We start from the raw sequence: 12,825 nt of genomic DNA on the forward strand, positions 1-12,825 counted from the left end.
GCCCTGGCCCAGACCTATTCACTGTCCTTGCTGACTAGGTGGCAGCAAAGTGGATGGGCTGCCTCACTGCTGCTAGCAGACAAATCAAACCCTTTGAGGGTGGGGGGAGTGACAGCATAATGGTTATGCAGAGTCTTATGCATGAGGCTTCAAGGTGCCAAGTTCAATACCCCATCCCACCATAAACCAGAGCATCTGAGATTGACTATGCTTGAGGCTGTCAGCATGCTGGGTCAGAAGCAATCCTAGACTCTCTCCAGGGAACCTCCTGAGCCAGACTGCTATGGACACTGGGGGCTCAGAGATGCATCAGAGTGTGGCTCCCTTCCAGGGTCTCAGTCTAGGGGGAGTGACGGGGGGTGCAGGGGTTCCACCAGGACGGTACACTTAGGAGAGCTGGGAGTGTCCTTGAAGTCCCGATCTCTGAGTGGAGATAACTCCTCTAGGCCACTTCTTCTTCTTCTAGCGTTTGCCCTTTTTCCGTAGCCAGTCAACAGCGTCAGGTTGAGCCTGATGTAAAGTTTCGAGACCTCCTTTGAATCTGGAGAGGTGGCAGTCGTTGACTATGTGGGTCATTGTCTGTAGCCGCAGGGGCAGTTCGGGTTGTCTCTAGGCCACTGATGCTGCATAAGTAACTTTATCCACATCACACCGCTTGCTGTCCAGCCTTACAGTCCAGTGCTTGGGCCTTTGGCTGCCACAAGAGCTCAGAACCTCAGCAAACACATGTTAATATCATATCTGGTCATCATAGGGCAGGAGGCTGCTCCACAGATTAGAGCAGGCTGAGGGGGAACCCTGTGACTCCCCCTTCAGACTAATGTTCTCTCTGCTCTCCCATTCATCTCACCTCCACACTGTATCTGTCCTGTCTTGGTCTTGGCTGCAGCCTCATGGGAAACTGCAGGAATCTGAGATGCAGTTCCGGGCCTTAGGGGTTCTCTTGTTTTATAGAGGGAAAACCGGGTGCTTAAGCCAGGGAGGTGGTTCAGCGGGCAGAGCTCTGGCCTTACATTACTGATTGAGGCCCAAGGTCTGATTCTTGGCACTGCACATTCTGGAGTAGAGGCCTGCTCTGGTCTGTCTCTCATTAAACAAACAAAACCAAATCAATATTAAAGCCAACAACTTAGTCTTCACCACAGGGAGTCCTCAATGTGAGGAAATCTTGACCTCCATGGCCTGCCAGGTACTGGGCCTCTACTGAACACTCAGTCCTTATCGCCTGCTTTAACCCTTCTGCACCCTTCCTTTCAGTGATCCACCAGCTGCACTACTAAATGGATTCTCCCTGCTCTGCCTGGAATGACCAACTGACTGCTCTTCTCAAGTTAGCTTGTCTTCCCACCTGCCCTCTCTTCTTGCTGGTGAGCTTCTAATGACTTCACTCCATGGGTTCTGGGAAAGGCCTTCCTATTCTAGTTTTCTGCCACTTGGGGAAACAGACCCAGAAGGAGGAAGAATTTGCTTAAGAACATCCCATCAGTCACTGATCTAGAATCCAGGTGACCTAGCCACTAGCTTCAAGTTCCTCCACCTCTTCACACACCAGGCTACAGGATACTCCTTTCCCTCTGTCACACTGTCACACCGAGTCAGTCATCCAGTCCCTCTGAGTTTCTCAAACATCTTTCTCCTTTTTTGTTTCATTTTTCAGCAGAGCACTGCTCAGCTCTGGCTTATGGAGGTAGTGGGGATTGAGCCTGGGGCCTTTTCTTTTTATTCCTGCTTGCCTGTTGCCCTTCCCCTAGCCAAGTCCTCATTACATTGCACTTGAATGGTTGGGTGGGCTGAGTTAGCAGGCTCTGCCGCCCTCCTGCACCTTCCATCTCATTAGTAATAACTTCTGTTCCTGGATGTCTTGGGCAGTCCGGTCTTTCTTGCTCACCTTGTAGGTGCCCTGGGCCCAGGCTTAGCTCAGGTGGAATAGCTCCCCTACATTTTGGCCCCCCAAATTCCTTTTGGATCAAAGTTGTGACTAACAACACTACAAATGATTCAGGGAAGACTGAGTCAGAGCTTTGACTTGAAGGCTGCAGTGGCTGCGGAAGGTAAGAGAGGCTTTCTTGTTGGAATGACTGGGAGAGAAGAATTTACCCCTTCATTCCCCAAACCTTCCACGGCAGGATGTACCTCTGTAGCCCTCAGCGTCACAACAGTTTAGGCATCCTCACTAAGGTGCCCCTCAGTACCCACCCTGAGACCATCCAGGATGTGAAGAGTCTTACACCATAGTTCTAGACTTGTTCTTTATTATTTTTTAAATATTTATTTATTTATTCCCTTTGTTGTTGCCCTTGTTCTATGGGACTGTGCTGCTTGCCATTTTGCTGTGCAAATCTCAGGATTTCAAGCAGGGATTAAAGTCTGCTACTTTTGGTTTCACCTTTGCAAATCTTGATTTTCATTATTTTACAGTCACGTTTGAAGGGTTGGTACAGGGTTTTGCATTTACCTTATTTGTCTGCCCGATGAACTTTTTTTTTTTTTTTTAATACCAATGAGAATGAGAGAGAGAGTCCAGAACACTACTCAGCTCTGGTTTCCGCTAGTGCTGGCGACTGAACATGGGACTTTGGAGTCTCAGGCATGGAACTCAAAAAGACCCACTTTGGGTGCCACCTTCTCCAGGAGGCCTTCCCCAGTTCCTCACAACTAGAAAGACTCCCTTTCCGGATCTCCTCTGGCTGTCTATATCTGCGGTCCTGCCTGGCCGTGTTTCTTTCTGTGCAGCCTCGGGGCAGGCCGCGTCCGGAGTCCTTGGGGTGGGGTGTCAGCACCGCCGGCGGTAGGTGCGACAGGGACGTGCCCCCCCCCCCACGTCGCGCTCGAACAAGTGTCTGTAGCCCCACGGCTCGCAGCCATGGCCGGGCGCGATTAGGCGAGGCGGCTAGCGGGGTCCGGCGGCCCCGTGGCCAGCGACGGCGTCCCGCCCCGCCCCGCCCCGCTCCGCTCCGCATGGGGGTGTGTGTGGAGGAAGTAGACACCGGGTCGCCTGGCCAAGTCCTCTTCGGACCCATCCTTAGGAGCTCCGGGTCCCCCTCGGTCCCCCTCGGCTCCCAGGGCCTCCAGGACGCGGGGCGGCGGTGCCGGGGACGCGGGGTCCTCACCGCGACCGCGCCGGCTCACTTATGAATTCAGTCGGTTTTTTCTGGGGAGAGGGGGCCGCTGAATGAAGGGGAAGAGGCGGGGCTCGGGCAGGAGGCGGCCCGGGCGGACTGACGCCGGCGCCTGCGAGCCAATGGCCCGCGGGGGGTGTTCCCCCCCATTCAGGACTCCTCGCCTGGTTCGGAAGGTATGTTAAACAGCTGCTTTGGATTTGGTCTCCCCAATCTCGGGCGTTTGGGGGGGGTTGCTCCGCCGGCCGCGGAACCGGGCCGATCCCCGTCACGGTGCGGCCGCCGAGGGGCCCGGGGCCGGGGCGGCTCGGAGTCGGGCGGCCGCGGGGGGCGAGGTCGGGAGGAGGCGCTCAGCGCCGCCCGCCCGAGGGTCGCCCCGCCGGACCCGAGGGTCGGTGCAGCCAGGTGGAGGGTCCGGGTCGCCTCAGGCGGCGTCCCGGGGAAGGGGCGGGAAACAGGCGATCTCGCCCCAGCCCCCCGCTCCGGGGCTGCCTCGAAGAGACGATCCGAGAGACGGAGGGCGGCAGGGGGGAGATTCCGCACACCGGCCAAGCTGCGGCGGCGGAGGGCGAGCCGGCAGGCCCGCGGCGCCCGGAGTTGCAGGAGCCCGAGTTGGCGGGCTCGCCCGCGGCTGCTCGGCTCGGCACGCGGGCCCTGGCGGCAGCCGCCGAGGGTTTTGTTCCTGCCGGCAAACTTGTCGGCGGGGCGGCAGGCGCCCTGGGCCGCGGTTGTTATGGACTCTGGGGGCGGGGGCTGCGCCGGCGCGGCGCGGCGCGGCGGGAGGGGCGGCGGGGAGAGCAGCCCGGCCACGGCCCCCGGGACTCCTCGGGGCCACAGGGAGCCTCCAGGCCGCGCCGCACTCGGCTCGGGGCGGGGGCAGAGCTCCGGAACTCGGCTGCAGCGACCCACGGCCCCAGCTGATCCCCTTGCAAACATGGAGCTGCCGCCTTCCCCGCCCACCCCGCGACGGCGGCTCCCTTCCGCCCTCCCTCCTGCTCCCCCCACCCCACGGCGGGGCGGCCGGGCGGCGGAGGGGCGGGGGCGCTGGCGTGCGAGCGCGCCCCTGAGGGGGCTGGCCTGAAAGGGGCAGTGAAGGTCGGAAACTGGGAAAACAGTCCGCACGCTCGGAATCGGGAAAAGGAAATGCATCAGCGGGCGGGGAGGGGCGCGGGGGGGCGCGCCTGTCAGTCGGGATGGCGGACGCGGGCCCGGGGGCGGGGCACCGCGGGGAGGGGAGGCGCCGGCTTGGGCCCTCAGAACGCTGGACCGCGCCGGCCTCCACTCCTCGGCTTGGCCTGTTTACTATCTATTCCGGCGCTGGCTTGTGCAACCAGCCTGGAGAGGAGCGGGGGGCGGGGCCTGCCTGCCCTCCACCCACCTCGGGCTCCCCCAGAGGGCCCGCCTTCTCTTGTCTTCCACTGGCTGGGCTGGACACCCTGTTTTCCTCCTCGCCTTCTGATTGGGCGGCGTGCTCCTGAGCTCCGCCTATCCGAGGCCGGGCTGGAGTTTAAGTTGCTAGGATTTTTTTTTTTCCCGTGAAGGGGGAGGGAGGATTCCGGTGGCTTACGCGAGGCGCACGGTCCCGCCCCTGTTCTTGATTGGTGGATCTGTGACCCCGCCTCCTCCGGCTGGGCGAGTTCGGTGGGGGAAGTCCACTCCTCCTCCCCGCCCCCTCCCTTCGCTGGTGTTCGCGCTCCGCACATGTGTGAGGCCCGCCTTAGCTCCTTCGAACTGTTCTCCCGCCCGGAAGTCCCGGGCTTGGAGCCGGGGGTGGGTGTGGGTATGGTTGCTGGCGCGGAGAACCGGGAAGGCGCACGGATTCTTTCAGGGTTTGGGAACTGGTAGCCTTTGCGATGAAGCAAAGGGTTGGAGGGGAGGCGGGGCGGGCTTAGCCTTGGGGACCCTTCAGGAGGTTAGTCAAAGTACTGTTCCCGCGCCACCTGACTTCCAGAAGCCGCCCTGCACTAAAGGTAGATAAACGTTGCTTCCTAGTTAAGGCAGTCACTGTCATTAGTACTTGGTCGGGGTGCCTTCGGCAGTACCCAGCTCATCCCCCTGTTGACAGATCCACGCGTTGTCGAATTCTGGCCCTCGGTGTACAGGTGGGAGCGCCTTAAGGCACTCAGTCCAGGGAGAGGGAAACGGCATGCCAGTTTTGCAGACGTAGTCGCACTCGGGGGTATGACTTATTTTCATAAGATTCTCGCTGAGGCAGGACGAATCTCCAGGCTGCGCCCACCTGTCGACTACTTGTAGAGTTCACTGTTCGGCTGCATTGTCCTTGCGGCTTGACCATCTTCGGAGTCCGGCCACCTGTTGCCAGCGCTCGTTTGTTTACTTATTTATTTATTTATCTCTGCCCTGGGTGGCTTGCGGAGGGATAACTGGATAGGATTTAGGAGCGAATTCTCTGGAGCCTACCATTTGGGCACTGACTCAGCTCTTGCCAAAGTAGCTTTTTTTTGCTGGTGAGCGGGAAAACTCTATAGTCCCGCCCCCTCCTTTCCTGGCGTTCCTAGAGCGCCTCCCAAAGCAAGGTCGGCGTCAGTTCTTCACCTTGTTTGACGAATAAATGAAAGGCAGCCTAGGTTTTGCGATTAATTTATGTCCGAGGTGCAAATACCTATAATCAGTGAATGCCAAGGGCCTGCCATTCACATTGGCTTCGGAAGAGCGAACATCGATTTTCACTGTCTTTTCCCAATAAACCTCGGATCAACCTTTTTTTGGACCGTGAGGGTTAATTTATTATGTCGTGGCTTATTGGCACCTTTCCCTGCCTTGCCCCTTTAAAGTCTGAGGATGCTGCAGCTTCAGGAGCGCCTTACACTCAACCCCACGTCCCGCCTTCCGGAATCTTGCCTGGGCGGTGGCTTTTGGAGCCCTGCCTTCCTTTTGGTTATCCCGCCCTCTAAGGACTGCATATACAGGTTCCTGGAGTGTCTGAGTTAGAAGCGTGCCGCGGCTAGTCCTCGCGCCTTTCTCGGCATTGCTTTCCAGCCCTCAGTTCTGTACTCACTGGAAGGAGCTGTAGCCTTCTCCCAGTATTTATATTCGCGAGGCGGCGGTGTGCGGAAACGTGAACTGTAAAGAGAGGGGGCTGGAAAGGGAGGAGACGGCTCTTCTCATTTTGCCAGGGTCCTTCAGGCTGGTAATTCTTCTGTCCCTCCTCTTCAAGCCTCCAGGCGTCGGATCGCGTCTGGCGGAGCTCCGCTCGACCCGGGCTTCGGGCCCTGGAACTCTGTTCTGTGTTAAGTCTCTAGTGTAAACATTCCACAAAAGGACTGCCGAGGTTCAGCCTTCTCGGGCGGGGCGGAGTCGGCGCCTTCCTAGACGGGCGGCGTGGCCAATGGCGGCCGCACCGGCGCCGAGAGGGCCAATCCCGTGACCGGGGGCGGGACCTGGTCCAGCAGGGTGGTAGGTGGAGCCAGTCTCCGACATTTCCCCCCACCCCCCCCCCCACCCCACACTCGGTTCCCTGCCTTCCTGGGGCGGTGAGAGAGCCTGGGCTAGCCTTCCAATGCGGTGACCGGCGAGGGCGGGAGCCGACCCTTTGAGCCCGTGGTGGAGAAGGTGTGGGGCGGGACTTAGCAAGACTTCCAATGAGACGTGAAGGGCTTCCCCGCTTCCACCAATAGCGTCGGGGCTTGGAGGTGGGACCCGGCAACCCGTCTCCAATAGGCGGGGTTGAGTTAAGGAAGCTCCCCGCCAATAGGGGCGTGGAGAAGGTGAGCCGCTCCCCCTCCCCTCCAAGACAGATGGGGCGGGCAGTCGGCAGGTCGGCTGCAGCGATTGGCTTAGCCTTTGACGGGCGGGTGTCGCGGCCTGTGGTGGAGCGAGGCTGAGTCTTCCCTCTGCGGGGCGGGCCGGGGGAGTGGGCGGGATTTCCCGGGTAACAGAGAAGCGGCCGTGGTGGTAGAGGCGGCGGAGACGGTTTCTCCATCTTCCCCCCCTCCCCTTCCCCCCTCGGAGTTTCCCTCCCTCCCTCCCTCCTTCCTAGTCTGGGCACCGGGGCCTGTGACCGCTTGGTTTGCGGAGAGCAGGTTGCCAGTCCTCTCCGGCGGGCCTGTGTCCTCCGCTCCCGGGGCCTCCCCGCTGATCCCGAGGCTCACACCGAGGGGGACACGCAGTGAGCAGTGGTCGAAGCAGCTTTGCGGTGAGAGCATGCCGGGTCGGGGTCGGGCGGGGAGGCGGGGCGGCGGGTAACACCGGACTCGAAGGTGTGTATTTTTAGGGGGGCTGACCTCTTCGGCTTCCCGTAGAGCCGGCGGGCGGGAGGCGTGTGGCTGTGTGAGGGGGGTGGGGGGCGGAGCGGGGTGTTCGCCGTGCGGGGGGTGGGGGGAGGCGAGCGTATCCCGGTGCGCGCGGAGGGGGTGGGCTCTCGCGCGCCGCTCAGGGGCGGGGCCGGCGCGCGCGTGCGGCGGCGGGGAGGGGCGGGGCCCCGCGCCGGGCCCGAGCGGCCACCCCCCCCCGCACCGTCTGCCGGGTGGGCGGGGCCTTGGCCGGCGGGGGCGCGGGCCGGGGAGGGGGTCTCCTGCGTGTGGCTCGGGGCGCGGCGGGAAGGGGGCGTGGAGCCTACCCCCCTCCGCCAGTTCGGGCTCGGGTTGGCCGGAGGGCCGTGCGGCGCGCCGGTGCCACTCCCCCAGGCCGTGCCCCCTCCCCTCGGTTTCCGCCTCCTTGGCAGAGCGAGGCGGGGCCCGAGAGAGCCCGCTGTCCGGTCTGGCTGGGACTCGCGGCGCCTAGGTGCGCCCCGCCCTGAGTCTCCCTGGGGTGGGGTGCAGTGTGGCGAAGGGGGGCCGCCCGCCGCTGTGAGTGGTAGTGGTGTCCAGCGTCCAGCTCGGGAGCTCGAGGGCTCCGCGCCAGGGCTGTTGTCTCCGCTGTGCTCCGTGCAGCGTGGACGGCACGGTGCAGCCTGGAGAGCGAGTGGAGCGCGGTCGCGATAGTTGCGGCGGGGTGCTCCGGGTTCCGGGTGGGAGCCCGCGCCGAGTGCCGCCGGAGCAGCGACCACGCTTCCGCTGCGGCCGGTGGGGGAGGGGCGGGCCGCCTCGGAGCCGGGAGCGTGGCGGGGACAACCTTTCCTGGAGTTCCCTTGATGTGCTGCTGCCCGGCGGGGCGGGCGGGGCGGGGCTTCCCCGGGCCAATGGGCTGGCGGCTACTTAGTTAGACTTGGCTGCTGCCTCGCCGCCTTAGGACTTCAAACCCATTTAGCCGTGAAGAGGCTGTCGAAGCTTCTGCGCTCAAGGTTGAGATTTACAAAAGAAAGGGTTGGATTTGCATTTTTACTCTTAAAGTGGTGTGGTTAGAAAAGACACTGCTTTAAAAAAAAAAAAAAGAGGACAAGCCCGTGTAAGCTACTTCAGTCTCTTGTGACTTTTGCATTCTTAAATACATCCCTTGTACGGATGTTTCTGCTACATAAGCCTAATTTCACGAAGATATAAATCGCAATTTTGGTGACTATAGGTGTTATTGAAATTTCCTCTTTTCTGGCTTTATGTAGTTCAGTTAGAGCATCTAGCCAGTTTCTGTTTATATTCTATAAAACTGCCCTTGCTCTGTTAAGAGTGGAGTGAGGTTGAGGGCTTGTATTGTCTTGTGTATGCAACTTATATAGTTTTGCCCTCCAGCCTGTGCTGGAGTGTAGCTTTAGCACATTTCAGATTCAATGAACCATTTTGATTGAGTTTTTCTTGCTCTGACTTGCCACATTTTCTTTTCTGATTACCAAAGTATTTTTTTTTTCATGAAAATATAAAACTTGGACCTAGTATAGTTTTGTGTGTACTAACATTTGAGCAAATCTAAGGGGCCGGGTGGTGGCACACCTGGTTGAGTGCACACGTTACATTTGAGCAAATCTTGTGACTAGTTATCTAATCCTAAATTAATTTCTGTTGAATAGATTTGTAGTTTGCTCAGTTGATTGCTGAGTTTGGCCACACACTTGTGTATTTCACCTTATCAGTTGAAAAGAAGTAGCAGTGGCTAGCCCCCCTTCTTAGTTTGACTAATGGTGGCTGTATTACAGCTAGTGTGGAGACTGAACAACTGGGAGTGTTTCCTGAGAAACTTAGAAACGTAGTGGGTAATTTGTTGTGCAAAGTTTGGTCATTTACAAGCTAGGAAACAGCCGACTTGATCCATGCTCTTGGAATATGTCCTGTTTGTGATCCCAGACAGAAATCCCACCATAGTCTTTAAGGATTCAAGTGAAAATCTTCCTACCTGGGCAGGGGTAGATCGCATAATGGTAATGCAAACAGACTTGTCATGCCTGAGACTTTGAAGTCCCAGGTTCAATCCCCTGCACCACCATAAACCAGAGATGATCAGTGCTCTGATTAAAAAAAAAAAAAAAATCTTTGTGCCGATGCAGACATCGTCAGTACTTGTCAGCAGTCAAGACCCTAGGTAGTTGGCATTTCGTAATTAAGATAGCTCTACCTAAAGAATGAAATTTTACTTTTTTTTTTTCCTCTAGGGTTATTGCTGGGGCTCATGCCTGCACTGTGAATCCACTCCTCCTGTGGGCATTTATTTTTTGGATAAGACAGGGAGAAATTGAGAGAGAGGAAGATAAGACACCTGCAGACCTGCATCACAGCTTGTGAGGGTACCCCCCCTGCAGATGGGGAACCTGGGGCTCAAACCTGGATCCTTTTGTGAGCCCTCATGCTTTGTACTATGTGTACTTAACCCAGTGTGTCACCACCTGTCCCCTGAAATTTTACTTTTTTAAGGGAGGAGGTGTGTGGTAATTTGATAAGTTTACTGGCAAAATATAATTCCCTTTATAGCTTGTGAAGACAGACAAGACACTGGAGAACTGTGTAAGGCAGATGTTATTAATGCCTTCGAATTTTAGTTGGAATTAAAAGTTTATTTCCATGGCATTTAGTAATCTGGCTTTCTTGTTCGTGGGAAGTAATTCTATCAACATAGAATTTAGGTTCTACATTATATAGATCCTTTTAAAGATATTTTATTTATTTATTAGAAAGATAGGAGAGAAAGAACCTGACATCACTCTGATACATACGCTTACAGGGATTGAACTCAGGACCTCCTGCTTGAGAGTCTAATGCTGTATCCACTGCACCACCTCCTGGACCACCATTATGTAGATTCTTATTGAATGATAGTATATGCCCTTTCAAACTCTATACCCTTTGTCTCTTCCTTGGTTAGTAATAAGACTATATGTCCCAGATAGTGTGCTAGATACTATTCATATACTAACCTGTATAATGTTCATGATAACCCTGTATGGTGGATACTGTGAAATTCATGTTTTTAATTTTTTTTTATTATCTTTATTGATATGATAGAAACAGCCAGAAATCAGGAGGGTAGGGGGAGATACAGAGAGACACCTGCAGCCCTGCTTCACTACTCAAAAAGCTTTCCCCCTGCAGGTGCGGACTGGGTCCTTGTGCATTGTAAAATGTGTGCTCAACCAGGTGCGCCACCACCTGGCCCCTAATTCATGTTTTAAGAAGAAACAGCAGAGAGTTTAGATATACTGTATAAGTACAAGTTAGGACCTGAATGCAGGCAATCTGGTTCCAGAGTCCACTACTCCAACCCTTCTCCCTCCCTCCAAAAAAAAAACAAAAAACAAAACTTTATTCATTAACGAGACAGGTGGGCTGAGAACCAGAGCATCACTCTGGCTTATGTGATGCTAGGGGTCCAACTAGGGACCTCATGCTTGAGAGTCCAGCATTGCCACCTCCCAGGCATAAGAGTCATTTCTTTTTTTTTATTATTTATTTTCCCTTTTGTTGCCCTTGTTGTTTTGTTATAGTTATAGTTGATGTCGTTGTTGGATAGGACAGAGAGAAATCGAGAGAGGAGGGGAAGACAGAAGGGGAGAGAAAGACAGACACCTGTAGACCTGCTCCACTGCCTGTGAAGGGACTCCCCCTGCAGGTGGGGAGCCAGGAGCTTGAACCCGGGTCCTTCCGCGGGTCCTTGCGCTTTGCGCCATGTGCGCTTAACCCGCTGCGCTACCACCCGACTCTCCATAAGAGTCATTTCTTTTGATTACATTTCAACTGTCTCTGAACTAAGGTTCATAGACAGGTAAAGAGTGCTTTATTTATTTATTTATTTATTCCCTTTTTTGTCCTTGTTTTATTGTTGTAGTTATTATTGTTGTTATTGATGTTGTTGGATAGGACAGAGAAAAATGGAGAGAGGAGGGGAAGACGGGGAGAGAAAGACAGACACCTGCAGACCTGCTTCACCATTTGTGAAGCGACTCCCCTGCAGGTGGGGAGCCGGGGGCTCAAACCGGGATCCTTATGCTGGTTCTTGTGCTTAGCACCACGTGTACTTAACCTGCTGCATTACCGCCGGACTCCCAGGAGTGCTTTTTAAGAATGATTATATACATGCAGTATGAAAATAGAGATTTTGAGGTACCTGTCAGCCTCAAGGGCATCAGGATATTAACATCGTTGTGTAGTGTCACCACCATCTTCAATACCCAGAACTTTTTCATGGTCCCAAACTGAAACTCTATACCTGTTAAATGATAACTGTCCCTTTAAATTCCCCTCAGCCCATGGCAGGCCCATTCTCCTTTCTTTGAATTTGGCTACCCTTAAGTACCCCATGTAAGTGGAATAATGCAGTATTTTGTCCTTTGTGTCTGGCTTATGTGGAATGTCTCCATAGTTCATGTGTCAGAATTAACTTTCTTTTTAAGGCTGACTACTATTTCATTATTTGCTGTGACCACATTTTATTTAGCTGCTCATCTCTTGATGGACATTTGGATTGTTTCCACCTTTTGCTATTGTGATAATGTTGTTAAGAACATGGCTATACAGACATGTCTATAAATAACAATTTGAAGAGTGTGTGTGTAGCGAGGACCACCTACTTGCCCAGCTCCATTTTCCAGTTAAAATTTGACCCCCTAATTGCCTTTTTTCTTTTTACAATTAATGTGTTTTTTATATTTATTTATTTATTTGTTTTCCCTTTAGTTGTCCTTTTTTTGTTGTAGTTATTATTGTTGTTATTGTTGTTGTCGTTGTTAGGACAGAGAGAAATGGAGAGAGGAAGGGAAGACGGGGAGAGAAAGACAGACACCTGCAGACCTGCTTCACCGCTTGTGAAGTGACCCCCTGCAGGTGGGGACCTGGGGGCTCAAACCAGGATCCTTCGGCCAATGCTTGTGCTTTGTGCCTTAACCTGCTGTGCTACTGCCCGACTCCCATGTTTTTTTTTTTTTTAAATAATAGCTTTATTTGATAAAGACAGCCAGAAATTGAGAGGAAGATGGAGATAGGGAGAGAGACAGACACCTGCAGCCCTGTTTTAAAGCTTTCCCCTTGCAGGGAGGGACTGGGGACTTGAACGCGGGTTTTATGTACTGTAAAGTGCACTCAACCAGGGTGGGGGGTTTTAATATGTTCCATTGTCTTAGCTACGTGTGTGTGTGTGTGTGTGTGTGTGTGTGTGTGTGGTGGTGGTGGTGGTAGGAATGTAATTCCTTTGTTTTTTTTAATTTTAATTTTTTAAATATTTGTTTATTCCCTTTTGTTGCCCTTGTTGTTTTATTGTTGTTGTAGTTATTGATGTCGTTGTTAGATAGGACAGAGAAATGGAGAGAGAAGGGGAAAGACAGAGAGGGGGAAAGATAAGACACCTGCAGACCTGCTTCACCTCTTGTGAAGCGACTCCCCTGCAGGTG

General features: G+C 54.6%; 1 protein-coding gene across 2 annotated transcripts in view; it reads left to right on the forward strand.

Annotated features, from left to right (window-relative positions):
* The first annotated feature begins 2,953 nt into the window (after positions 1-2,953).
* Positions 2,954-12,825, forward strand: part of SIN3A (SIN3 transcription regulator family member A) — an 87,614-nt gene continuing 77,742 nt past the window's right edge. The window contains exon 1 of one of the 2 annotated variants that reach the window (XM_060174740.1): positions 2,954-3,295. The gene's annotated coding sequence lies outside the window, so the exon portion shown is untranslated. Of the gene's footprint in view, positions 3,296-7,011; positions 7,276-12,825 lie in introns of those variants that run through there. The other variant, XM_016189415.2, reaches the window with a different exon arrangement.

Source organism: Erinaceus europaeus, chromosome 16, assembly GCF_950295315.1.
Source record: "Erinaceus europaeus chromosome 16, mEriEur2.1, whole genome shotgun sequence".
Taxonomy (NCBI): Eukaryota; Metazoa; Chordata; class Mammalia; order Eulipotyphla; family Erinaceidae; genus Erinaceus; species Erinaceus europaeus.